The following is a 24,593-nucleotide window of genomic DNA, read 5'->3' as shown; positions in this document are numbered from 1 at the left end:
ACTTGTAATCTCTGTCTGTCAAATAAATGAATGGAATCTTAAAGAAGCTAGTTGCTTTCTCACCAAGATTGGAAACAAGTCAAGGATGTCGTTTGACTTTATGCTGGAAGTCCTAGCCGATGCAATGAGACAAGGGAGGGAAATGTGTGTAGTGGGAGGGAGGAAAGAACACCGTTGGTGGATGACATGGTTGTCTGTGCAGAAAATTCCAGAGAATCAGCTGAAGGACTTTTAGAACTCCCAGCCACTATAGCAGGGTTGTAGGATACGAGGGGAACAGGACCCAGTCATGCACGCTCTTGTATGCCAGCAAGGAGTGACTAGAATGTGAAGTTGAAAACCTATTTATGTGAGCACAGAAGAAGACAGACCGGCCGACTGAGTCATGAGTCTGACGAACATTTACAAGATGTCTGTGAAGCGCTTGTCTTTAATAACACAAACCCACAGTGATGGCGACAGTGCGGAGTGGGTGAATGAGGTGGGTCAGTGGAACAGAATCAGAGCCCCGAAGTAGACCCCAGGAGCACAGTTGGATGAGCTTTGATGAAGGAGCAGAGGCTGGAACTACTGGATGTCCTCCTGCAGAGAATGCATCTTGACACAGCCCTTGCCCCAGAATTAACCCCAAATGGGTCATAGACCCTAGAGTAAAATGCAGAACTTTTACGGAAGTCCTTGAAGGTAATGGGACCAGGTCTGGCTGACCTTTGGTTTGGCGATAATTTTTTAGATAAGAGATCAAAAGCGTAATCTGTGAACGAAAAGCTTCATAAGCTGATCTTCCTTAATGTTACAAACTTCCGTTCTGTGAAAGGTACTGCTAAGGAATGAAAAAACAAACCTCAGTCTGGGGGAACATGTGTCTCAGAGAGGACTGTGATCCGGAACCTACAAAGAACTCTCAGTACTCAGTAGTGAGAAAGCCCAATTACAAGGTGGGCATTCACCGGAACAGACACCGTGACCCAGGGCATCTGCGCGGTGAACACCCGCAGGGGAAGATTCCCCCCGTGGTGCGTCCTTGTGGACACGCAGAGGAAAGCAGCAAGGAGACAGCACCACCTGCCACCCCCTCCCCCTGGCAGAATGGCCATGGGTCAGAACATGGTCAGCACCAGATGCCTGCGGGACGCGGAGCCACGGGGCCCCTCACAAGTGGCTGCTGGAAACGCGGAAAGGTGTGGCTGTGTCGGGAGGGGCCTGTGGTTTCTTCCAAAACCAGCCGTGCGCTCTGTGTATGGTCCAGTGGCCACACGCCTCGGCATTTACCCCAGGATCTGACCACGTGTGTCCGAGTGACCCCTGCACACGGATGTTCACAGCAGCGTTACCCACAGCTGCCCGAGCTGAGACATGACTGGGATGCCCTGGAGTCAGGGTGGACGGCCAGACCATGGGCGGTGCGGACGGTGGATGGTGACTTGAGTGCTGCAGATATGTGAGCTCCAAAGCCATGGGGACCCTGACATGCGTGTTCCTGAGCCGGCTCCCGACTGCGGATTCCAGCCGGGGGTTGGCCGGGGGGGTTCCTGAGAAGGTGTGACTGCGGGGGCGGTGACCGGAGTGGGGGATGACTGAGCACGGGATTTTTCGGGCAGTGCAGTTGTTCTTTATGACATGGGTGTACATGTAACATTTTACATTTGTTAAACTCTGTAGAAAGGTGACCTCTAATGTAAACTCTGTACTTTAGTAACGTGTCCCTGTTGGTTGCTCAGGTGGGGCAAGTGCAGCATACTTCCCTAAGGTGTTAACGGGGGAGCCGGCGCGAGGTTCGGGGCATCTCTGTAATCTGCCCAGCTTTCTGTAAATCTAACACTGCCCTACAAAATAATGTCTATGGAGCCAAAACAAAACAGAGATCGTGACGGGCCTGCAGAAAGAGCTGTCCCAGTGCTTAGAATCTTGGGACAAGTGCAGATGGCCGTGTCCTTTCTGCCCAGTCTGATTTTCGGGCCTCATGGAGCCAAGAGGGCTGCGCTGTGTCAGAAGGTGGGAGTCCCAGATCTGTGTTCATGAAGGTGTGTCCCTTCACCAGCCTCTTAAAAACACCTGACACCCCTGCTGTCACGGGCCCTGGTTCCAAGTAGGGTTTCAGGGGGGGATGGGAGGACTTTGCGACTGCTGGTTACTGTTTTGGTAGAAACAGATCTGTTTTTTGACTAGTGAGGACCGTTGTGCTTCCTGGCCCTGGTGTGACCTTAGCTCTCACAACCGGGGAGCAGGGGTGGTGGGTGATGAAAGTAGAGGAGTAGGGGGTTGGGTAACAGGAGCCCTTGGAAGGTGAGATGTGTGGGAAGAGATGTACCAGGCTGCTCGGCAGTCACCCCAGATCAAAATAGGGGTCCCAGGCAGCACATTCCAGGCTACTGTTCAGGGGGATGAGCTGGGAGACCTGGGTGCTGTGCTTGGTGTCCCCAGGGACAAGGCTCAGCAGGGAAGGAGACATGAACTTGAATTTTTAAATTGGTTTAAATTCCTTTCAGTTGAACAATGTCCAGTGTTCCTTGTCTGTTTCTGTTGGAGAGCCAAGGGTGTTTAGTAGTCTCTCATTTCTATGCTCTGCTAATTTTATTATCTTTCCATATTTTCTTGCCATAAATGTAACAGATTTTATTAGGTTTAAGCCATTTTTAATATAGCCTCTCATAAAAAGCCAGAGGAATGAGCGGGATTACGTGTTGCCAGTCCTTAGAACGCTGGTCCTTTGCATTTTTAAGCCTTTGGGCCACAACTGCCTCGGAGCCCTCCCAAAATGCCATCACACTGGTCTCGGCATGGGCTCTGCTTTGTGCCCCTGGCCAGCTGTGGGGTCCCCGCAGAAGCAGGTAGCCTGTCTTCCCTTTCAGAAGCTTGCAGTGCAGGGCAAGAGGAAAGACCTGTATGAGCTTCTGTTTGGGAAAACGGGAGTCCCGGAGGCCGTGGCTCACTCCGTGTCACCCCTTTTGGCTCAGGGTAACGGGCTTCCCAGGCTCCTTTCCCTATGTCCTGTCCATAGGCAGAGACTTGATTCTTAGTCCCAGATGCCCCTCGGTCAGACAAGAGTGTCTGCACCGTTGCCTGTAGTTGGACTGTGTTCAGGGGCCTAGAGGAGACAGCAAGGTGCTCCTGCTGGGCGGAGACCCGGATCAGCGTGAGTCCTGAGCCCCTGGCCCAGAATATGGTGGTTGCACTGTGGGGAAGCGCCTGGATGGTTCCTGTGTGGCCGGTTTGAGGCTGCTGGCAGCCCTCCACATGGGGACCCAGGCTGTGCTAGCTGCTGCCTGGCCCAGAGTGCTGGGCATGTCTGCTGGGAAAGCCGCCCCAGTGGGACGTTTGGGGCAGTTTCCTGATTCATTTTACATTTCTGTGACATTTTTGTGATTTACTCTATAATATGTCTTAGTGTTAATTATGAAACATCTGCAGAAATTAGTTTCCTGTGGAGAGACGTGGTCCTCCAGGATTATGCTGTGGTTTGTGTGCGGCCCCCTGGGGCACCCTAGAGCCACAGCCAGCAGGCCACCCTGTGGGTCACACCTCCAGGTATTTTTGGTTTTCTCCTTGCCCTGATGGCACAGTGGTCCTTGCTCTCTGTACTGCTGGGAAGATCTTGGGCTTCAGGGCACCTGGGTGGCTCAGCGGGTTAAATCCTCTGCCTTCGGCTCAGGTCATGATCTCAGGTTCCTGGGATCGAGCCCCACATCAGGCTCTCTGCTAGGCAGGGAGCCTGCTTCCCTTCCTCTCTCTCTGCCTGCCTCTCTGCCTACTTGTGATCAAATAAATAAATAAATGTCAAATAAATAAATAAAATCTTTAAAAAAAAAGTCTTAAAAAAAAAAAATCTTGGGCTTTACAGGCAGTGGTGGGGAGAAGCAGCCATGGCTAGTGGTCCCCAGTGATTCTTGATCTGTCCCTCCGCTGTACCCCCTCTCGTGCCCACCTCTGTTGGCTGAGTGGACAGCGGCAGGCCATCGTTGGGGTCAGCCCTGTGGGGCTTGTGATCTAGTCTGAGCTCCTGGCAGCAGTGGGGGTCAGGAGGGGGTTGGTGTGTCTGGACAGGTGGGTTCGGGACACGCTCTTAGGGTTTCAGTGAAGGGGGTAGGTGCTAGGACTCAGAGGCCGTCCAGTTCTGGGAGGGAGGGTCATAGGACAGACACACACACACTGTCCTTGGCTTTGGGTGGAGAGTGTTGTGCCCACAGAGGCCCACCTGTTGCCCTGCGGGGCTGCTCTGATACAAGGGGAATGTAGCAGCTGTGTCCCTTGTCCTCAGGGACTGGCTCTTCTGTCTCACAGCCTGGGCTTGCCCATTCCTCTATGGGTTCCTGATTTTCTGAGAGGACAGCACTGTGAGCCCCCTGTGATGGTGGTGCTGTGGACAGGACCCCGGGGGTGGTTGTCTGCCGGGCAGTGTGCTGAGTGTGATGCTCCCTGTCACCCCTGTGGCTTTTCGTGGACCGCCTCATTCGTGTGTGCAGGCAACTCTGTGTCTCTGACTGTGGGCAGAGAGCCGTGGGCCCTGCGGTGTGTCCGCTTTGCTTGTTTTCCTCTGTCAGAGAGACAAGCGTGTCCGCCTGGCTGTCTCCGGAGGCACAGATCGCCGTGGCTGCTTTCCTCTCCATGAAGCCGAGGAAGTCCCTCGGGCTTCATGTCCTGGAGTCTTGTTTACCACTGGGCCTCGGGAAACTGGTTTTCCTCAGCAGCCTTGTCATCAGCAGGAGGCCGGTCAGGAGGCTGCAGAGGGGGCGTTGTGGACCGCAGCTCCATGGACCCTTTGGGGACGGAAGGCACAAAGGTCCCGCAGAGATCAGTCTCTCACTTTGCTGTGCTGTTCCAGTGCACCCAGGCTTCCACAGAAGCTGAGCAGGCCCCGACTAGAAGCTCCATCCTCCTCCGTCTGCTGCTTCTGCATGGGGTCCTGCCAGGCCTGTCACAGAGACGATGCCACTCACTCTGCTCTTGGCAGCTGTTGAGACTGGTTCCCACTGGCTCTCAGCCTAGAAAGATCAGAGTGCTGCCCGCCCACAAATCCCATTTCATCCTCTGCGGTGGCCTCTCATGTCGGCCTGCCCCCAGCGCTGCCGGGTGGGGTCCAGTGTCGCTTCTGCTTGGCCGGGCCATTCTGGCAGCAGTGGGCACTCTCCTTAGGACCCGAGACACCTCTGCGTGACACAGCTTTGGGAGCGGAGGCCATGAGAGTGCTTGTCCCCCTCCCACTGGCATCTTCTGGGTTCTGCCTTCACTCCCCACAAATTTACCCCTGGCTGGCCATGTGGGGGTGCGGGTGGGGAAGGGAGAGTGGGTTCCAGCATGGGTGAGGCCGGAGTGGTTGCTGCCTCCGGGGACTTCAGCAGGTGGTCGTCCTGCTCGGGCTGGAGAGCAGGCTGTGGCCAGAAAGGGGCTGCAGGGTATGGGGAGGCTGAGGAGGAACAGGCTCCTCCTGTGGGAGATTGGTCCTAGCAGCTGCCCTTGCTGCTCCTGAGTTCAGGGGAACAGAGGGGCTTTGGTGCCAGGGCATCCAGGGGCGTGGGGAGCTCTGTGCAGTGGTTACGCTGGGACTTCTTGGGCCCCCAAACCTGTGTAGGCGGAGGTTGCAGGCTGGAGCCCCAGTGCGCTCGCAGACAGATCTTAACTGCACCATATTGTTCCCAGCTCGGCCACGCCCCAGACATGACCTGCCAGGCCGGGCCTGTTGATCTGTCACTCCCATCAGAGAGGTTTCTGAAATCCCTGAAGCAGGTCATCCAAGCTGCTCTCAACGGTCATTTCCTCGAAACAGCCTTCACAGTTTTTGCTTCCCACGAATCCTTTCTGGATGTGCGGATTGTTCTATGGGAGTTGAACTGTCTCAGTCCTTGATGACGGTGTGTGCTTCTCTGCCTCCCGGCCGCTGGCCCGGAGAGTGACCTGGGCCACACTCGAGCCCGCGGCCTGGCCCTGGGGCTCTGCCGCCCAGGACGCCACATGGCGTGACGAGCAGGGCCCTTGGCTGCAGGACGTGCTTGAGCTAGCTGCTGACAAATGCAGTTCAGTGACAGAAATGCCAAATAATTAGTCTGGGACCAGAGATGTCTGAGGAATATGTGCAGAACGGAATAATCATCTGGCTTCACGAAGACCAAATTGATTTGGAAACAATCTGGGGAACGCTTCAGCCACCGGGCGATGGCACAGACCAGATACGAATTGCGTGAACCGAAGTGGCCTCAGTGCATCCTTGTAACCACTGACTATGATTAAAATGCTTTCTGTTTATCAAGGGCCCGTTGTGTGCTAGGAGCTTGGCCGGCATTGGTTGGACTCATTGTCGCGGTACCAGAGGTGGCCTGAGCCGCAGAGCTAAGAGCTCAAGGTCACAGAGCCGGTGCTTGGAGCCCGCCCAGACCGGATCCCAGACTGGCCACTCTTGCTGGGTGCTGTCCTCTGGACCGCTGTCCCCAGTGCCGGCGGCGTGACTGAAGTGGGGTTCGTGGTGGCCCAGCAATGTGGGAATCTGGTGCCGAGACCCCCGGTGACCAGTCTGTTGTCCAGGCATCTCCCCAGGATGCAGCAGGCTTGTCACATGCGCTGCTGCGGACAGGGCGTGTCTGTTGTGGGCCTCTGACCACTCTCTTGGGGGGCTGTGGGGCTTCTCCTTCCCCAGCTCCTCCCAGGGGCAGCAGTGCTGCCATATCCCCTTAGCTAGATGCTGCCCAGTGCCACTGGTCCCCGAACCGTGTCCTGGGCCTGTGCTGTCTGCCCAAGAGCTGCCCTGGCTCGGTCCCCTCCTCTCTGCTCACCTCGTAGCCCGCGGGGCCTGCCTTTCTAGCAGGTGTCCGGGCCAGCACCTGGTCACAACTTGCTGGCCTCTGCTGTGCTGCCAGATAGAGTCCAGCTGTGCTCTGCCGCGCTGTCCCGGGTCCTTCTTTCCTGCCCTGGCCTCGTCTTCCTGCTGCTCTCCATGCGGGTTTCTGCCTCTTCTTGTGACTAGACTAGAGCCACCCCTCCGTGCTCCTAGAGCCCTATCTCCATGGCCTGTGACGCCGAGTTGTGGGCACATCTTCTAGGTATTCCCGCACAGGACCCAGGGTGAGGAGCCCACTCATATCAGCACCACGCAGATACCCGCTGGAGCGGTGGACCCACGCGTGGCCAGCTGTGCTGGCGGCGCAAGGAGCGGCTGGTTCCACGAGAGCGCTGGCAAGAGGCCCTTGAGCCGGACTGCAGCCGCCCTCGTCCCACTTGTGTTTATTCTTCCCCCGGGCTTGCCTCTGTGACGCGTGTGTCATTACTCAGACGGACTGCTTTATTACACATCTCCCGTTTTAATTCACCGTTTGTCTGAAATGCCCTGTTCGATGCACGGGAACACGATTTATCAGCCAGGTCGCCTGGCAGTGTGAAGTTGGGTTATGTATTGTGAGGTCTGCGGTTCTAATGAAGCCTGAAGCAGAGGCGGGTGGTGCCATCGCCGGACCCCCGCCTTGACGGGGCCCAGTGTTCGATGTGGGGCTGATGCGTGAGCGTGGCATGATTCCCATGCCGAAGGAACTCAGTGTGCTGTTCGCAAACCCTGGGAGTGAGCGCAGCAGCCAGTCCTCCTCACGCTTGGCTTTTCAGAGCAAGGCTGTGCAGCCGTGTGCCTTGCACGAAAGAGCCACAAAGGGTCCACATGTGGGGCAGTGGCCCCTGGCGACTCTGTTTCCTCCCTCTGAGTGTTCAGAGCATGTGTACTGGCCCTGCCGCGTGCGAGCCCCATGGCTGCTCTCACCTTACCTTGCAAGGGGGTGGGGTGTGCTCGTGTGTGTGCTCAGTGGGACAGGACTCTGCTCCTCTCTATGTGTGTGTCTGGGGAGCTAGGTTTTTCCTGATCCAAAGATGCAGTTTGAAACTGCCTGTGCCATGGTTGTTTTTACTTCCGCTCTTTTTTTATTTTCGGCTCAATGAACTGGGATCCTCTGCGGGGTGCTTTGTGGGAGTTTTTGGTCTGTGGGCCACATGTTAAGCTCTTACTTCTATGCACTCTGGGCCAGGGCAGAGGGAGGCTACGCCCCCCCCCCCCCCCCACGGTGGAGGAGTCTGAGTGCAGTGACCCAGCTCGGTCCATGCTCCCTGGTCCTTGCTCCTCCCACCCCGGCAGGAACAGCACGGGAGCATCATTCCCATGAAGGGGTTGGCAGGCCGCCACTGGCCTTTCTCATCTACAGAACCACAGATGTCAGCAGGTAGAGGGACTGAGGGCCGGGCGCTAATGGGCTGCCTCCTCGAAGCTGTGTGCTGGCTCGCTTTCAAACAGAGCCTTCGAACTGACTTGTTTGGGAGTCTCTTCCTGAGACTGGACAAATGTCAGGACTCCTTTTTGATATTGTCAGCTTGGTTTCCTGTAAGAGCTACCAGTGAAAGACCCTAGGAAGCCAGTGGCTGGAAACAGGCAGGAACCGTGCCCAGCCTTGCAACCATGTCTGGAGGGCTGGCACCCTCCCGTCCAGGTGGGAGGGCTGGGGGCGTGTCGTCCTCTCCCATGTGGAGGTTTGCAGGAGCCTCTCACCTGCGCCTCACCAGTCAGGAGCCAAGTGAGCTGGTCCGGTGTCTCCTCTCACTGAGAGGAAGGCGTGCAGGATGTTTTAAACTGCCTGTTGGCAATCTCATCCTGAAAACACAGGTCATCTTGTGTGGCCGCCCTGGGGAAGGCATTGCCACCTGCTTCGTGGAAGTACACTGGTGGATACCTGGAGTGTGGGACGGAGAGGACGACCCCACAGGGCGACACCACGTGCCGCCTTCTCCCCAGCTGGTCTCTGCCCCGTGCTCTGCACGTCCTCAGGAGGGGCCCCAGCCCATGTCCATTGTGTCACGTCTCTGCTGGTATCTGCCTGTCCCCACCTGTCCCATGCGTCCTGTGTCCAGGGGACCCGCCTGTGTGAGCCACAGCTGCCCTCCTCTCAGCCGCCCACCTCTCCCTTCCCCTCACATGTCCCTGCCTTCAGGCCTCCCCTGACCCTCCTAACAGTCCCCTGGGGTGGCGGGGGTGGGTTCTGAAGGTGTGGTGGCTTCTTTTCCTGCTCTCTGGCTGACCCTGCAGGAGTGAGAGCAGTTTCTGCCATCCATGAGCTGGGTCCGGAGACCAGTCCTGCCACCTGCTGCCTGTGAGTGCCTAGTGCTGGGCTCAGCCTGTGGGTCCCTCACCTGGGAGAGGCGGGCACATCTGGTACCTCTTGAGGCCGTCGGACGGTTGGGGTGCTGATTCACATCAGGCATGTGGCAGGGTGCCTGGCTGACTTCGTTTTGCAGTTAGTGTCACCATCATGAGCCGGTCCCAGTGCTTTGCTGGGGCCTCCCCCGTGGCCGACCGCATCGCCACCAGCTTTGCCCTGGCATGTGTGGCCCGCGGCAGGTGGTGTTCCTGCTTGCTCCCCTCTGCGTCCTGGGCTCCCAGCTGAAGCATCCGCCCCGCAGGGCAAGCTCCTCTCCCAGACACAGTCCCACCATCACGGCTCTTGGGGGGCACTTCTGCTCTTCAGTGTCCCTGCTGTGGACAAAGGAAGGCTGCTTCTCCCAGACCGGGGTTCCTGGACTCAGAGGTAGGGTTCCCTGTCCTTGCTAAAGTGCCCAGCACTGAAAGAAGAGGTGACTTTCGCATGAGTGTGGGGTCGAGGCCGCGTCGCTGCTGGTGCCTGAGCCAGGCAGCTTCCCGTGAGCATTGTCCTGTGTCTCCGGCAGCGAAGCTGTGGGAAACGGGGCTGTGTGGCGTCCATGGCCAGATCCAGTCGCCGTCCCCCTGCGTCGTGCGCACAGCCATGTGTGGCTGTCTGCGCTTCAGTGGAGGACCACGCGGGGGCACTGGCTTTCTCAAAGTAACTAAAAAGCTTGTGCCAGAGAAACAGAGGGTGCTGACTAGTTGGCGGCTTTATTTATTCATTTCTGGGCATGAATGGTAAACAGCTTTGCTTCTTGGCTCAGCGGGAACAGATTGGGAGCGTTTGCCTGATTGATTCTTTACCTGCAGGGACACGCGGCTAGAGGGGGTCTATCGATCGGGCACCTCCTGCCAAACCCACTCTGAAATAGGCTTAATTACCTCAAGACCAGCTTCCGAGCACCAAGGGTCCCAATAAATCTGCACTTGGATTTGTTGCTCTGCTCAGGCTGCTGTCTCCCTTGGGTTGCACGTTTCTCCCCGGTGTGTGTCCTTGAAGGAGCCGGCCTCTGTTGGTTGCACCTCCGTCTCGGGCCCAGACCCCCAGGTATAAGTTGCAAGAGAAGGAAGCCCACCTGTGACCAGCCTAGGTAGACAGTGCGTGTCACCTCCGCGAGTGGCTGGGAGGTCGGTGTTGGCCTCACAGAACCAGTGCTTCTCCATCCTACCTGCTGCCCGGTGTCCCCTACCATCAGGTGTTGCCTGCACTGGCCCCTTGGCTGCTGCTTGCCTGGTGCCTCTGTCTTAGTGTTTGGGGACTTCATTTTGTCCCTGAGCTGGTGCAGTCCCTCATTGCCCCCGGGCCAGCCTCAGCACACTGGGATGAGGCGTCTGTGTGCCCCACTTTCTATAGCTTACCCCCTGTGGCCAGGACATGATGGACATTCTAGCGGGGACAGGAGGGAGCAGGGAGTGCTGGCGACAGAACGGTAGCTGTCCCTTTGGTGGTCCAGTGTGAGGCTCTGGAGTATGTGTCTCTGTGTGTAGGCCCCACCCCATCCTGCCCTGCCCTGCCACCCCTCCCCCCTCGGAGGCTCAGGGACAAGGTGCTGCCACCTGTGCCCAGTGACATGCCGCTGCCTCGTGAGCCTGGGCTGTCTCACAGCCAGCTCTCAGTTGACGGGAGCGGGTGTGAGGGCGTCTGTGCCTGGTTTGTGGTTCAGGATCGGGTGGGGGATTATTATGTGGCAGTTATCAAACGGTACTGCTTATAGCAAGATGAGTAAGAACCAGGGAGTGGACAGGTGTCTGTGGGCAGCTCCATATTTGTCTGTAGCTGGATATGATGGGCCCCGCCCCACCCAGGGTGAGGCCCAGCCCGTGGCTTCCCTTGTGTTGTGAGGACCGCTCTGTCCTTGCGGTGACTGTGGCCTTGTGGGCCAGGAGCACGGGGGAGGTCCTGGTGCTTGCGCTGGAGCTCTGACCTCATCCTGATGGCTTGGGGCTGTAGAGAGACCAGTGTCCTGGGGCCTGGAGGTAAAGTTGTGTGCAGTCACGTGAGATCAGGGCCCTGGAAACGCACCAGCTCCGTCTGCCTGCTCCGGGCCTGGGCTGCTGCAGTGAGGTATTGGGATGTTGCCTGGTTGTTTCTCGTTCGTTATTTAATGAGAAACTGAAATGTAGAAATGACTCCTCCTTATGTCCCAGAGGTCTCGGGCGATCTACCTGCCAGGCTCGCCCACTAGGGCAGTCACTAACAACTTGGGGTTTTTTTTCCGGAATTTTCCCTCCATTTTTATCTGTGTGTGTGTCTGTGACCCTCCCTGCCTGTCTCTGCTTCATCTACTTTGTCCATGGGTCTGTACGGGTCTGTGTGTCCCTGTGGCATGGGCCAGCGGCAGGCAGTCGGCTCCTGATAGGGGTAGAGCTTCAGCTCACAGAGGTCCAGGGAGGTGGGTGGAGTCGCGTGTGGGGCCTTGGGTAGGCCCTGGTGCAGTGGCCGTTGCTGGCAGCTGCCCGGCCTCCTGCAGGCACAATTTGAGGACTGCCCTGACTGCAGCGGTGTCCTCTGCCCAGGCCTTCTGTGGTGTACTCGGAGGGCTTGCCTTGAAAAGCAGGAAGATAAATGAACCTGCTAATGGGCTTCCCGCATGGCACGGGGGGCCTGTGCCAGCATGCATGTGGGAGCGCCAGGCAGGAGGGTAAGTGCTCCTTGGCCATGCCAAATGAAATGCTGGCATTTGGCTACTCACAGACCTCATAGGCGTCCGTGGGGCCCTTCGCCCTGGACGGCCGGGAGCAACCCCGGGGCCTGTCCTCACTATTCTCAGTGCCTGCACTAGATGTGGAAGTCCAGCTGGTTAATGAAGTTCCAGGGACGATCTGGCCAGGACCTGTCCGCGCCATCGGGTTCCTGCCCTCAGGGAGCCTGGGCCTGGAGTGTCCGCTTGGCCGGAAGCCCCGCAGTCAACATATGTCCAGACTCCCCGTGAAACCCTGGGGCCGGACCGTTGGCGCCTGTCTCGGGACCATGTTGTGGACTGCACGTTTCTATGAGTGCGTCCAGTGTAGGCCTGTGCTCCGTAGCCATCTCCTCCCTCAGCTGTGCGCTACACGTCAGAGGCAGCCCTGTTGCGCTCGCTGGACTCCATCACCTGTCTGTGTGCACGGTCACTGTGGGCAGTGTTGGGTGAGGGAAGGAAGACCTTGGCCTTGCTGTGTCCACAGAGGCCACACAGACCAGGCCATGCTGTCCACTCTGTTGCCCAGAGATGGCCTGTGGCTTCTGCTCAGGATGAACTCCAACGCTGCCGCGCCATATGGGTTCGAGGTGCCGTGCTTTCCCACCTTTGTCCCTCCTTCTCTCTGCCGTCTCCGGCACATGCTCCTGTTTACAAATCTCCTGGAATGATGTGCCAAGATAATTATAATGTTTTATGTTTTAAAAAAGCCTTGGCTTTGTGTTGTTGGGGAAACAAAGGGAGGGCAGACACAGCTCCTGGCGCTGGCGGCAGCTTCTGAGAGCCAGTCTCATTGGGGGCGTGGAGCGCTGAGCTGGGGTGACACAGGGGAAGCGGCAGGTTCCCGCCCCATGAAGGAGGATGTTGCCTTGGGGTCCAGAAGCTCTGCCCGTCCTGTAGGCATCTCCCCCTGCCAGTCTTGGGCACGAGGTTCCTGTGGGCGGCCTGTCCATGTCTTGGCTGACACGGACACCTGGCAGTGCCCCTGCTGTCCTTCTGGTGCTTTGCGGGTTATATCCATGTACAGCCCTGGTGGACCATGGTCTTCTTCTTTTTCAGAGGACGTGATTTGTGGCTAGCTCAGGGAGGGCTGCCCCTAGGAGTGTTGACTTTATTTTCGGCCTAGGAGGAAGTTATGGAGGGTTTTGGGCTGGGGAGTGGATGTGGGGTGATGTGATCTGAACTCTACTTTACTGCAAGGTATACTACATAAGATGGTTGTTGGGGTGGGAGTGGCCAGTGGGAAATCAGTAGGAGACAGGTGGCTATTTGGGGGAGCATACGGGCTATAAGGAAGTAGTCCCAGAGGTTCAGTGACAGACAGGACGAGGGTGGGAGCGCGGTGCTGGGCGGCTAAGGCAGAGAGAACAGGGGTGGCTCTTGGACATTTGGCTTTGAGCTTGTGTGGTTAGAGGTGCTGATCTGGAGAACTGGGAGGAGGAACAAGAGTCCAAAGGCTTTGGGCTTAATTTGCATGTGTACAAATTGGAGGTGCCTTATAGCCTTTCAGGAGAGAGGCCTGATGGGAATGGAGGGGCCAGGTTGGCATTAGACCTTGGGATGGAGAGCGATTTGGAGCTTGTCTGATGATGGGGACACCCTGGAATCTTCCCAGGAGGAGGTGGAGTGAGGAGAGGCTTGCTGAGTGCAGTTCTCGGGCTCGGCCCTTTTACAGGAAGACAGGGTGCTCAGCTGGAGGCCGGGGCACAGCTGTGGCTGCTGCTGGGGAGAGGCCTCTGAGAGCCCTCTGGCACAGGACTCCCCTCCCCATGCAGCACCCTGGGTTTTGGGGTACATTGTCTCTCAACTGAAAGCGTTTCCCAAATCCCTAACCTCTTGTCCTTCCATTGACCACCTGCAGCTGACTTAAGTGTACGGCTAGAGCTGGGGTTTGTACCCTTCCCGCCAGGTCGGAGTGCCCACGGGAGCTGTGGGCGGGGGCCAGTCGTGACGCAGCCGGGGGTCATGAATCAAAGAGCTGCTTTGGGTGGCATCTTCCAGCTCTGCCCGATTAAAATAAGTGCGTGTTTTGTGAACCCCCCCCCCCCCTTCCGCAGTGTCTCAGGGGAAGGAGGGGAAGCCCTGGCCTCATGCCCGAGTGTCACAGGGACTTCTGTCAGGGTGGGTGGAGGTGGGCCCAGTGCGGTAGGGGCACACAGCCTCTGGGCTGGGAGCCTCTCCTCTGTTTAAAGAGGTGGGGACACTTGTTCTGACTTTCACGTAGGGGGACAGTGCAGGAGGGGAAGCAGGGAGAGGTGGGTGGGAGAAACGAGAGACACGTGAAGCACAGCAGAAGCCACGTGTACCGCCAGCGGGCACCCCCTGCCCTTTGGGCGCAGTACCTCTCCCTCTGGAGACCTGGCATGGGTCCCTGTGCAGCCCTGCAGGTGCGGGCTCTTCCGTGCTGACCTCTGGTCATCGGGGCCGAGGTTTGGAAAGCAGCCCTTGAGCCCGCAGGATTTCCTAGTGGCTGACTGCTCCCAGGGGGAGTCTGGGGTCTTGAGCCACGACTTGTCAGCCCTGGTCTGCATGGAGCGTGGAGCAGAGATGTGGAGCCCTTGTGAAAGGGACGCTTCCCCTTCTAGAAAGACGTGTGTATGTGGTAGAGTGCCAGACAGCATGTGTGTGGGGCTTCATTTAGCCTGTTGGGTCTGACGGTGATTTTGGAAGGGAAGTGCCCAGGCTGAGACAGTGCCGCCTCCTGAAGGATGGCTCTGGACAGCGCCCACATCCTCATGGCCCACGGAGGGCATGAAGGCTGCAGACTGGGGAGTGGGGGTGGCGGCTGCCTAAACCTTTTGAGGGAAGGGAGAATCTGAGCAGGGCTGAGAGGGACTTGTCCGTCATGTGGTTCCAGAAGCCTGGACTGGCAGGGTCTGTTGGCTGGGACGGTTTTGGCAGCGCTGGCCTGGGAGAAAAGCACATAACGGAGGAGCGAGTTGGGCCTCTGGCCCCTCTGTGTGTACATGTTGAGAGCCACGTGTGTGAGGAGGCAGAAAGGAGACCCGGCTCCCACTGCCTGCAGGTCAGAGCGGGGCCATGACTATGCCCTGTGTGTTGGCTGCAGGTTAAATTCCCAGATGGAGACTTAGAACAGAGGCTGGCTTTGTTCTTTGGGCCAGGGTCAAGGTCCTGCCTTTTGGGGAATCAGCCACTTTTCCAAGGAGCTCTGGCTTCTTTTGATGAAGAACACTTGCCTGTGCTCTGGTCCTTGGGTTTTGCTGTTTCCCGAGTGCCGGGGTCCAACCAGATGCAGTCTTCTGGTGGCTTCATGCCCATGCCTGAATGTGTGTAGGACTCACTGGTGCTGTGGCTGCTCTGGGAGCCGAGTGGTGGTCTCTTGTGTACTCGGACTGGGGCTTGCTCCTCTGTCAGTCAGTTGGAGGATGCCTGTGTTGCATTTTTGGGTTTTGTTTTTCTTTTTAAGATTTTATTTATTTACTTGTCAGAGAGAGGGAACATAAGCACTTGGAGCAGCAGGCAGAAGGAGAGGGAGAAGCAGGCTCCCGGCTGAGCAGGGAGCCGGATTCAGGGCTTGATCCCAGGTGCCCAAGACCAGGACCAGAGCTGAAGGCCAACCCTTAGCCAACGGAGCCACCCAGGCATCCCCTTTGCCTTGGTTTTTAGTAAAATGGAATAAAGTGGCTGTATAAACACAAGTTTTCATTTCTCAGGACTAGATACCTGGACAGGATGGCTGGTTCATACCCTACATTTAAGTCAAGTACCTGCCCCACGGGTCTGCGTCTGCTCACTGTGTGTGAGCACGCAGCCGCGCGCATCCTGCCGCCCTCGGCCTTGGCACTTGTTTGATCCCAGTGGCTGTCGTCGGGTGTGGGTGGTGCACAGGGGGTTTACAGCCTGCGCACCCCCTCCCGGCCCCCATCTGGCTCAGACCCCTGCTCCTGGGCCACCCGATGCCTCCCCTCCCAGCCCTGCTGGCACTTGCTTCCCATCCAGATCCTTCTATTCCTGGGGTTGGAGGGTGGGCTTATCTGGCCTTCCTGAGTGCATTAAGTGGGGCCTGTTTCCTCCCTCCGACTTCCCACACCATTTGGTTGTGTTTCCTCTTCTTGTCGTCACTTGGGAAGCCCTATGGTTGTTCATCTTCCCCTCCCTCCGCCTGCAGCATCATTTATTTCATTTCTCTGAGGACTGGAGGGGGTGCTGTGCCCCTCTCTTCTGGGCCAGGCTCTCTCTCTGCGCCCCAGGCTGTCTCTCCGGCTGGCCTGCCCTGGGGCGATAGCTAGACCTTCCTCTTCAGGATGGCCGCCCCAGCCTTGCTGCGGATGTGCGGTGCACGTGGTCTGCGGTGGCCGCTTAGGGTGAGGTCCTTCCCCGGTGGCGTTTCTTCTCTGCTCCTCTTTTGCTTTTCACTTACTTTCCCTCCAGCGACTTAGCTTCCTTGTGCCATAGGGACTTCATATGAACATTTTCTTTACTTTTTATACTTTACTGTTTTTGATTGGGTTTTTATCCCTCAGTTGCGTGCAAGGTGCCAGGGAGTGGGAGACGGAAGGATCTCAGGGACTTGCTGAGACTTCTGGGGACTGTGTGAAGTGCATGGAGCCTCCCTCTTGCGGGCATGTCCTTGGATGTCTTTGCCCAGGCGGATGATGTGGAGATCTTGAGCCACAGTGGTTATGGGTCTGTGATAGCTGTGGTGGAGCCCTGGAGCTTTGGAGCAGTCTGAAACGGTGCATCCTTCAGCGCGGTGAATTTTGTTTGGGACAAAAGAGCACCCTTTCAGAGCAAACCACTGTCTACAGTGAGAACGGAGGAGGGGCCTCTGTTGCCATGCCACGGTCCACGTCACGTGGAGCGAATCACCGAGGTGTTGTGATGTCAGAAGTAAACTTTCTTGGCCTGTGTTGCAACAAGTAGAGCATCGCATGAAAGGAGGTGACAGTTCTGCTACTCCCAGCCGCTGTGCGATCTGCCTGATGTTTGGGCATGGCTCGCAGGAGGGATTGCAGGACACTGCACCCAGGTTGGGGACAGCATCCATCACTTACCCGGGGTGCGCCATGGACACTAACATGCGGCCTGGCAGCCAGGGGAGGTGTAAGGGTTCTTTGAGGTGCTGTTTTCTGGGACGGGAGGTGGATGTTGGACACACTGTGCCCGGTCAGAAGCCTTATGAGAGAGGCTTTGGTTTACTATGGGGAAGTTCCTGTTACTTACTACCCAGAACAGAGCACTTTGGGGTTGGAACGTGCCACCTGTGATGCTCACTGCCTTTTTTTCCTGGGCTCCCAATGGCTCCGGACTGTGCTGGGCCCCTGTATGGCACTCTTGGGGTCCTGACCCCATGCCGCGGGGCCGGGGGTGTTGCTGTTGCTCACCCGGGCCTCCTCGGGTGTGTTCAGAAAGTACCCGGATGCATTCAGAGGAATAATTAGCGTATCCTGTAAGATATGAATCTTAATTCCTAAATTACATATTTAGCAGATGGTCCAAAATAGCACTTGTAATGGCAACATTCAATTAGTGAGTTTAAAAAATGTATATTATTGCAACACTCTCCGTGGGTTTTATTTAGAGGTTTCTAAATATAGCGCTATAAAAACACAGAAGTGTTGCAAACTGTTTACACCCACACTGCGGCAGTGTGCTCTGTGCTACACTTCCCACGTCCACCAGGGCGCAGGGTGTCGGTGTCCAGAAGGACACAGTTTCCTCCTCTGCATGGACAGCGAGGAGCAGCGTGGCCAGTCCCTCCCCCCATGCCGCCCAGGCTTGTGAGTTCCCACACAGCTGCTGGGAACCCCCACTTCTGAGTGTCTTGGTGGGGCTTGACTCACATGGGGCTCAACGTGGGGCCCAGTGCACACTTGACTCATGTTGCATGCTCGTAAAATCCGTTTTCTGCACCTGATCCTGGGGGTGCCTTTAGTGGTCTCGCGGTAGCCTAGCTCTGGTACTGTTCACATCGACAGAGGAGGAAGCGATATTTGAGGTCCTGCTCCAGTTCAGGACAGAGCTGGGGTCCCACTGTCGAGGACTCCATCTGGGGTCTCCAGAGGCAAGCCTATCGCCCATGGTACTCACAGTGGTCCAGTCGTGTTTGGGGGCTCTGAGTTGAAGGGTGGGCGCGGGGAGCCGGGGCATGGCCCTGCTAACGCCCCCTCGCAGGGCGACATAAGCCGCGGAAGCAAGAGTGGGATTAATTTGGGCTGCTATCACAGAGACTGCTTCTTCCTGGAGCCCGAGGTTCTCCTGGGTGGCCCTCCTCCTCCTGCTCTGTCCGTCCTTCCGCTCTGTCCGCACTGTGGGAGGAAGCACTGAGCCCAAGCAGTCACCGAAGGGAGCGCCTTTGTTGTTTCTGCTCTGAAAAGAGGAAAGTTTCTTACCAACTCTAAAGAACGAAAGAAAGCGAGCCAGCACAAGCCTCCCCCCACCTACCAACCCCTGGATCTCTCTGAAAAGCAGGCCTTCCTGGTAATCAAGTGTTTACAGAGGAAGGCTTTGTTCAGACCCTTCCTAGGGCTCTGTATGTTTAAACAAAGAGCTTTTTGGACCTAAACACAGATGTTCATTTGAAAATGAAAAATCAAATTATGCGGAGCCAGCTTTTGAAAGTTAATGCCCTATAGCGAGCAAGACAAAGAGAGGAGACACTGTGTTGTAAATTTCACTTAAATAACTTTTTATTTTAAATAAAGTTTTAAACTAAAAAGGAGTCATTTGAAAGCTGCTCATCTTCCTCTCTGTCCTCCAATGGAACATCTGTGCTTCTCTGGAGGCTGGGAAAGATATGAATGCACAGCTAACCGGCAGAGAGCTCTTTTTACCATAATTACACCTTGCTCATTTCAGAGGCACAATGCCCGCATGAAATGCCAATTAAGCCTGCTATGTTAATGAGTCGGAGCCTGAATGCCCGATTACAGCGGACACGAATCCCACCGGAACGGAACGGGTTTGATAGGACCCCTGAGTTTGTTCTGTTTTAATGGAAACGTTACCATATGTAGCGAAACTCACCACTCGCTTTTATTTAAAAGTGATCCATTCTGGAGTTTTTTGGTCAGCAGATTTTAAATAGGTATATTCTGAACCCCTGGAGGGGAGCCTTGTCCCCTCTGCTCTAGGTGGCTGCATAGGGCATCTTGAAGGTCACTGTAACTCCGCTTGCCGCGGGCCTGGGTGCTCTGTGGTGCAAGGCTCGGGGTGTTGCCAGGCGAATCCGACTCAGGTCAGCAGTGACAGTGACAGGCGCCCAGGTACTGTGTCCATGTCCGGGGTGGCAGCTTGGACACGTGTCTGGGGCTGAGAGCCCTGGACGGCAGAGCTCTGGGTGTCTGGCGGATCCTTGGGTCCCAGCGCGCTGGTGCCCATGGAGGAGCCGCTCTGCACTGTGGCGTCCCCATCTGTGACAGCCAAGTCCTCTCTAGCGGTTTCAGGTAGAAGCACTGGGGACTCGGTGCTGGTGCGTTTGCTGTGGCATCGGCTCCTTCTAAAGCTGCCTTCTTGAACTTGGTGCCGACAACGAAAGCGGTTAACCCGGTCCCGGGCAGGGCCCATCACTTGTGGGTGGGTGTCGCCAGTGAGCAGAGCATGCCGACCTGCTGCTGGGAGAGAAGAAAACAGTGCTCCCCTCCTTCAGCAGTGCTCAGAGGAGGGTCCCCTGCAGGGTGGGCAGAACCGCCTGACCTGTGGGGCCCACGTGTTGGCCTCCAGCGGTCGGGCTCCTTTCTCTTAGGCTGCTTCCTGGGGTCACGCAGATCCTCCGGCCTTCAGGACACCCTGTGTTCTCCCTGTGCCTGGCCAGCCCTTTGGCTCCGCCTTCTGGGACCCCTCGGTTAAGTTGGCCCTTGTGCTTTTGTCTTCTTCATAGCACTTAGTGCCCGGCATTGGGGCCCTCCCCTCCTTGTTTGCTGCTGACACACCTGCAGTGAGAAGTGCCTGTCGTTGTCCTGGGCTGTGGTGGCCAAGCACGTCTCACCCCCAGATGGCTGTGGGAAGACGGCCGGTCCCTCCCTTGCTCCCACATCCCGCCCTGGACAGGGAGGACTATCTTTGGGTGGCTGGGGTGGGGGCCCCCATCTTGGGCTCAAAGCACACTGTGTGTCTCGTGGTGAAGTGTTTGGGAGGGATGTGTCCCCTGCTCGTACTCCAGGAGCCGTCCTCGGGCTAGGGTTTTATGACTACCCACCTCATAGGGCTTGGGGGCATCTGACATGGGCATTTGCACCACAGGTGGGCAGTGGAGGGCCGCGCAAGGCCCCAGAGTGGAGCCGGGTGATGGATGCGCCGAGCAAAGCAGGCTCCCCTGGCTTAGGATAATTACAGTGGGATTTGGCGGTGCTGTTGTCCACAGAGAAGGCATTCGGGGTGTCAGAATGAAGCATGGAAGTATCAGACAGTTATGTTTTCAGGTTAAGAATTTAATGAGGAGTAAATTCATTTAAACCAGAGAGCTGGCTGTAGGGGAGCTTCCTCCGCGAGAGCGCTGTTGCACGGCTCTCCTCGCTGCTGACATTTCATCCTTCGTCGTGCGCGCTCCAGCCCTCTCCCGGGAGGGCCGCCTCCTGCAGGCAGCAGAGTGTTGGACGTGTGGATCCAGAATGTAAAGCCGCGGTCTCTGCGGACCACGCCGCGTCCCTGGGCTGTCCTCCAGTTGTTGGTGATGGCTCCCCTCTGACACGGCCGGGCGGGGTACACTGTCACCTGCTCTGCCCTGGCCTGGCCCACGTGGGCGTGTGGCGGCTTCCAGACCACAGCTGCCTGTGGGGCACGGGGGGTGCCCTCTGGTCATCATTCCTCTGGCTGAAGATGCTTCTGCTCGAGGCAGCTGAAGCTACACGTCTTCTCCTCATGGATGGTTTTCAGACACTGACTAAATGTTTCATTTTCATTTTCTGCTGGGTTCTTGGGGGCCTTTTCTTCCATGCCTGGGGAACTGTTTGGCAGCTTGGGATCAGGACTCGAGTGACTGGTGGCTCCCCCGTCTCACACTCTTCCCCACCACGTTCCCAGAGTCCAGGGCATCATCTGGGACTGTCCGTCTGGCTCCAGGTGCCACCGGGGGACTCTTGTTCCGCGGTTGAGTGTGCTGTGCCACGCGGCAGGCTTCTCTGGGTGGGTGGTGTGCCCTGCCTTCCCCCTCCCTCCATTGCTTTAACCAGTGGTCCCCCTGACACCTGGCGGGTGGAGGGGTGGTGGTGGTGGGAGCTTGCTGCTGCCTGTGGAGTCCCAGAGCCCCTGAGCTCAGTCCACATCTTCTCCATGTGCCAGGTGGTGGGCTGTGCTCCGTTCCCAGCAGCCCCGCCTCTGTCAGACGGATCCCGGGAGGGGGGCATTCCAGGGTACTTCATCTCTCCTTTCTGCTCCCCGCCCCTGCTCCTGCGTTTATTCTCGGAGATGGGAGCACCGTCATGGAGCATTTCCAGTTGCTGTGTGCTGTCCCAGGAGCAGGCCCCATGGGCTTGGTCTTCTGGCGAGGAGCCACATGTACTAGCATGGCTATGGGGGGTAGCCTGGGACACAATGTAGGATGAAGGGGCACCTGCCTCGGCTGGCTGGGGCTTGTTACAGCAGGAGTGGGTGACCCTGACGTTGAGGCTTGGCATGATAGGAGTTCCCCATCGGTGGGCGGTGTGTAGGGGGGTCTCTGCATGAGAGAGCTCACGGGTGGGAGGGAACAAGGCCAAGGGTAGGCCTTGCGTGATGGGGTCCTGGATGGCTGTGCTCATGGGGGCTGGGGTGTGATCCTAGGGTGTTGTCCTTGCTCTCCTTAGGTTATAGGGCTGACATCCTGAGAAGGCCCAGTGCCCCGTCCGCTCAGCCTGTTGTGCGGCATACCTTCTCGGGGAAGGAGGAGAGAGCGCCGCACTGTCCTCGGGTGGTAGGCCTCAGGTCTAGTCTGGATGCCCAGTGCACTTGTTGGTGGTGGTAAGTGCAGCCGCCGGGCCTGGTTCTCTCCTGTGTCCTCCCCGCAGCCTGTGTGTGGCAGCGGACTATTACTTGTGTGCCACGGAATAGGGCCCAGAGCCCTGAGAGGCCCACACCCCAGGTGCAAGGCGTTGGGTGAGTGAGGCCTTCGTGGCTCCCTCTGCTGCCTGCCCCGCACTGCGGAGCATGCTGCCTTTCCTTGTGCCATCTGAGCGTTTATGGGGCACGTGGGAGGCTCGGGGCTGCATGGGGCCAGTTTGCAGAGCACATGGCCCGGCAGACCAGCCAGCAACAGCTGTGCACTTGGGTCAGCTGATGGGAGAGTATCTTTGTTGTTCCCAGTCTCGCTCTGGCCCGGTGCTCTCTGCCTCTGAGTGGCCTCCAGGGCCAAGGATCCTTTGGTGAAAGAGCCATCTGCATCTGCTGGACACCGTGGAGGGGGTCTCCCCTTGGTAGTGGGCTCCATGCGTAGAAGGACACTGTTCAGGTTGGCTACTTAAGACGCACATAATTGGAAAGGGAGCGTTCCCTGTCCCGCATGGCAGAGGATTGTAAATCTTCTCTGATTAAAGGGAGCAGATTCAGAGGGTGGGAGAGAGGAGTTGGAAACAAATTGGCAGCGCGACTCCCTTCCTTTTGCTGATGGGGAAAGTGGTTAATTAGGTGATTTTTCTCTTCCTCTGACACGTGCAAATGAGACTCTGTTAATAACTGAGCTGTTACGTAAATGGTGAAATTTCAACACCCCTGTCAACTTGTCAGGCGTGTCTGCAGAGTCGAGGTGAGCTTGAGGGAGAGACACTTGAAGACTCTTGCCTCTCGTGGGGTCCTCTGTAAATTCCCGGGGCTCGCTGTGGGCATGGGTGGGGGCACCCCATTCCCATCCTCCAATCCATCTGGGCCTTGCGGCTACTGAAGAAGGAGGTAACAGGATGAGTTGCCAGGATGAGGTCAGTGGTCATCGCCTGGGGCCCAGGCTCACCTCACCGTGCTTCTCCCCTACTTCCTGCGTGCAGGAGCACCAGCGTCAGGCTGTGGCCACCTATGGGTGCGCGTGTAGGGGGTTCTTGGGAGCCGCCTGTCCCGGGTAGGCGGGGCTCAGAGCAGGACCCTGGGCACTGGCCAGACCAGGCGGCATTTATTGTCCTTAGGAAGCACGCTTTTCGTTCTCAGAAGTGTGTAGCTGAGACGTTCTTTTCAGTCTTATTTCTGCCAAAACGCCAGAATTTAAGAAGCTACTGCTTTCTCACATGGGCTTTCGGGAGTAAACGCGATCTCAGACATCACTCAGGTGGGGTTTGCTGGCCTGCTCCCTGTTTTCCAGTCGGTCTCTGTCGGGGGCGTGCCAGGCCGCTGGCTGTGGGCTTGGAACCTCAGCCGGCTCCTGCCATTTGCTTTTTCTTCCTCCCAGACTCTTGACAGGTTGTTCTTGAACCCCTGGGCCCCCCAACCTGCCCTGGGGTTCTGGGCTGTGTGTGGTTCACCCTGCAGGCACCCCTAGCCGTGGCAGTAACACATGTGGAGCATAAGCCCACGAGGGCTCAGGCCTCCTCCTGCACTCCGCCGGCACCAGGACTGCCTGTGTCTTGGCCTCCCAGCCGGATGGACCATCTCGGGGGATTGTTCCTGGAGGACATGCGGCCTGGGGGCCTGGGCCTCAGGAGTGCCACCAGGACGTGGTAGCCGAGCTGGTTCCTGGCCTGAGGCAGGGAGGCCTTGACCCTGTGTGGTGGATTTTGAAGACGTGGATCTTCTGGCTCAGGTTCCTGGCACTTCCATACCTCCCACCCTGATGCGCACTCTCCACTCTCCACTCCTGCCTGGCCTCTGGGTGGCGGGTTGTTAGTATAGTGGAGACGGGTAGCTGTCTGTCTTGCAAATCTAAAATGAGATTTTACTTTTTAAATAAAAAGAAAGGAATGCTTGAATATTTGCAGCTGGGAGATGGCAGAGATTAGAAATGCTACTTATCTCTGTGGCACAAAAGAAGGGGAGCGAAGTGCTGCTGAATACTGATGAAGCCGCGGCCGTGCGAGCCGCTGTGGGGACGGCCGCCCTTGCTGACAAGCTCCATGGGGACAAGGCCGGTGTTCCCAGCTGTGCTGCGGGCCAGTGGGCGTCTCAGGCCGGGGTGGGAAAGTCACCCTGGCTCTGGCTGGAACCTCCTGAACTCCAGGTGCCTTGTTCTGGAGTCCTGCCTGGCCCTGGGCCGCGTTGCCCCCATCTCTGCTGTTCCCCGTGCAGCCTCCAGGCCTGCAGCACCTGCTGTCCCCCTCTATAGCTCCCTCACTGCCCATGTAGCTGCTGGGTAAGGTCGCACGGCTCCCTGGGCCAGTGTGTCTTCCCATCTTCATTCCCTTGGCCTGCAGCCCTGTGGGTGCACACAGATTGCACTACTGCCACATGCTGTGTGTTTTCAGCATCGCTCATGCCCCTTATCCGCAAACCAGGCAGGACTGCGTGCACACATAAGGGCATGCTGCCACATGCCTGGCCTCCTCCTGGGCTGGGGTCACGGTTGCTATATGCGGCCGGCTTCCATTGGGCGACCCATGCTGACCGCCCCACCGTGGGCTTGGTTCCCCCTCACCCCCGCAGCCCTGTCTTCCCCCTGCTCCAAGCTGGCATGTTCTCACTAGGTAGACTTGTGCACTGTCCCTGCCTTCGGCAAAGAGTGGGCCAGCATTGACTGAGCACCCTCTGTGGGTGGAGCCTGACTGATGGGGCACTCTGTGGAGCTTCTTGTGGAGGCTGGCTGCACATGTCGGACTCTGAGGTTGTCCTGGAATCTTCGGAGTTGAAGCTGTGTGAGGTGTGTCTTTGGAATAAGGGGGACCCTAAGAAGGCAGAGCTAT

At 57.3% G+C, this 24,593-nt stretch overlaps 1 protein-coding gene across 3 annotated transcripts in view; it reads left to right on the top strand.

The window, feature by feature from the left end:
- The window catches only part of MAD1L1 (mitotic arrest deficient 1 like 1), a 310,570-nt gene that overhangs the window by 74,227 nt on the left and 211,750 nt on the right, over window positions 1–24,593 (top strand). The window contains exon 1 of one of the 3 annotated variants that reach the window (XM_082714047.1): window positions 1,420–1,441. The exons of the other annotated variants lie outside the window; for them this stretch is intronic. The gene's annotated coding sequence lies outside the window, so the exon portion shown is untranslated. Of the gene's footprint in view, window positions 1–1,419; window positions 1,442–24,593 lie in introns of those variants that run through there. 3 annotated transcript variants of the gene reach the window in all.

The sequence above is a fragment of the Mustela nivalis genome (genome assembly GCF_964662115.1).
Source record: "Mustela nivalis genome assembly, chromosome: 19".
In the NCBI taxonomy this organism is placed as follows: Eukaryota; Metazoa; Chordata; class Mammalia; order Carnivora; family Mustelidae; genus Mustela; species Mustela nivalis.
The sequence above is the reverse complement of the archived record's forward strand: the minus strand, read 5'-3'. Positions and strand labels throughout refer to the sequence as shown.